The following is a 2,449-nucleotide window of genomic DNA, read 5'->3' on the forward strand; positions in this document are numbered from 1 at the left end:
AAATGGTTAAAAGAAGAAAAATAGATGTTCTGCTAAGAAATGAGATGCATACCAATGTGATGCTTACTAATGCACCCAATTAAGTTATACAAAACAAATATGTAAATTAACAAATACAAAACAAAAGAGAACATGTTCTTTTCCGTTGATTAGTTATTTATTCAGTTACCAATTGGTTGGTTCTAAAGCTTGATCGGGCTCATACATAATTGACAAATCGGTAATAACAAGTTAACAACAAAAAATAAACAAATTTGAATGTATACGTAAACAAAAATAAATAAATAAACATTAATAAATGTAAATGTAAACATAACCGAATCAAAAAACGTAAATGAATACGCATAAACAAACGTATACTTGTGTTAACATTTGTTCGTCTAATTAAACGAACAAAACGTTTTGCTGATGTTTGTTTATTAAATAATCAAGCATAAACAAATTTCTGTCAAAGGATTCACTGAACGTCTTGTTTATTTACACTAATGATTTTATACGTTTAATAAAATGAAATGAAAAAACTTTCTTCACAAAGAGTTTAACATCCAAATTACAAATAAAACCATTTTAAATGCTACAAGTCACATCAAATGTGAAACAAAATTGACAACTTGTTCTACTTAAGTAAACAAATAATAACGGCTATCTGTGAAGCATCCTTGGATATGCAATAGCTTCAGGATGATAATGCAACATTTCCCTCAACATCTCCTCCCTGATAACATCTTCACTCATATTTTCATCAATATCCAAATTAATCGGCTTACTCGCAGGCGGGTTCTTACTCGGATCAAACAAACCCTCCATATACGGGTGTTGTAACGCCTCTGTCACGGTTATCCTCTTTATCGGGTCAAAGACAAGCATCCTTTTTAACAAATCCAAAGCCAGAGGATCCGCCATCGGGTACAAACATGAAAGATTCACCCCTCTAGTAAACGGTAACGTTTTAATAAACCGCCTCGCTTTTATATTATCAATAAATCCAAGATTATTATCGCTTTGACTGCCGAGAATGTTAATTATTAGTTTTAGCTGGTTGAGACAATCGGTTCCCGGGAAGAGCGGTCTTCGGCCTAGGATTTCAGCAAAGATGCAGCAGACTGACCAGACATCGATTGAGGTTCCATAGTTGTCACAACATAGCAGAAGCTCAGGTGCTCGGTACCAACGTGTGACAACGTATTCAGTCATGAATTGTTCACTGCCTTGGCTTGTTCTTGCCAGCCCGAAATCACATATTTTGAGCTCACAGTTTGCGTTGATTAAGAGGTTTCCAGGCTTTAGGTAGCGGTGTAGCACGTTAGCAGAGTGAAGGTATCTTAGACCTAGAAGCAACTGGTTTCAAAAAGCAAAGTTATTAATTGTTTGGTCAATATATATACACAATTATTAAGCATAGAACACACACAAAATTAAAATGGGAAAAGGAAAATACAGAGTTGGAAAAATAAGGGGGTTGGTTAACCGCTTATCACAGGTTCAGGTCAAAAATCAGGGCTGTAAACGAGCCGAGCCATGTCAGGTTGGGCTCTGGCTCGGCTCGGCTCATCTACAGTGTTGAGCTAAAGCCAGCTTGTGGCATGTCGGTGATTCAATGCCATGCCAGATGACATATTTCCACTGGATTGAATTACTTTTAAAAAACCTTAACAATCAATGGTAAGTAATAATAATAATGAAAAGGGGAATTTACATACCTGATACAAGAAGAACTGGCAGTGATCTTTTGATAATGACTGTGGAGACCTAATAATATGATGAAGATCAGTATCCATCAACTCATAAACAAGATACACATCTTGAAAACTACTCCTAGAAATCGGGAACATAACATCCTTCAACCCGATCACATTTTCGTGCCTGATATGTCGAAGCAGTTTCAACTCTCACAGCGTTCTTATTGCATCTGTCGGGTTACCAAACACATTATTGATCTTCTTGATTGCAACTTTCTCGTTTGTTTCACGGTTGATTGAAGAACACACTACACCGTATGAACCTTTTCCGATTGGATTTATTGGTACGTATTTGGTGTCGATTTCAAATACTGTTTTCCACATCACATAATAATGTTTCCCCGGTCGTCTGAAGCCGTTTGGCGGTTCGATGTATGTTGCCATGCCTCTGTTCATTCAAGCAAATAATATGTTAGATTTTAAGAATTTAACTTGAGTTTCAAGAAATAATTGGGGAAATTCTCAAGAGTTAACAAAAATCAGTGGGAATTTAAGCAAAGAGCGGATTAAAATTTGTGAAACCTGCAAAAACCCCCACTTGAATATCAAACAATAATAGGTCAAAATTAGGGTCTGAAATACAACCTGAAAACAATATGAAAATATATAGGTTTTCGGCTGGCATATATAAAAAACGAGTTGTATACCTCTTTAATTAAAACGTGTTATGTTCGGGGTAACTTGTTTATTAAATATGGGTCGTATTTGGG

The 2,449-nt window shown here is 35.8% G+C and overlaps 1 pseudogene across 1 annotated transcript; it reads right to left on the reverse strand.

The window, feature by feature from the left end:
• Nucleotides 1–597: 597 nt before the first annotated feature.
• On the reverse strand, nucleotides 598–2,127 carry LOC143534300 (mitogen-activated protein kinase 7-like; annotated as a pseudogene). Its single transcript, XR_013135525.1, has 2 exons — nucleotides 1,701–2,127; nucleotides 598–1,338 (listed from the first exon to the last, which is right to left on the reverse strand). The product of XR_013135525.1 is annotated as a mitogen-activated protein kinase 7-like (transcript).
• Between the last annotated feature and the right edge of the window lie 322 nt (nucleotides 2,128–2,449).

Source organism: Bidens hawaiensis, unplaced genomic scaffold (assembly GCF_021521415.1).
Source record: "Bidens hawaiensis isolate Kalapana, Puna unplaced genomic scaffold, B.hawaiensis_p1.1 tig00010127_1, whole genome shotgun sequence".
NCBI lineage: Eukaryota > Viridiplantae > Streptophyta > Magnoliopsida > Asterales > Asteraceae > Bidens > Bidens hawaiensis.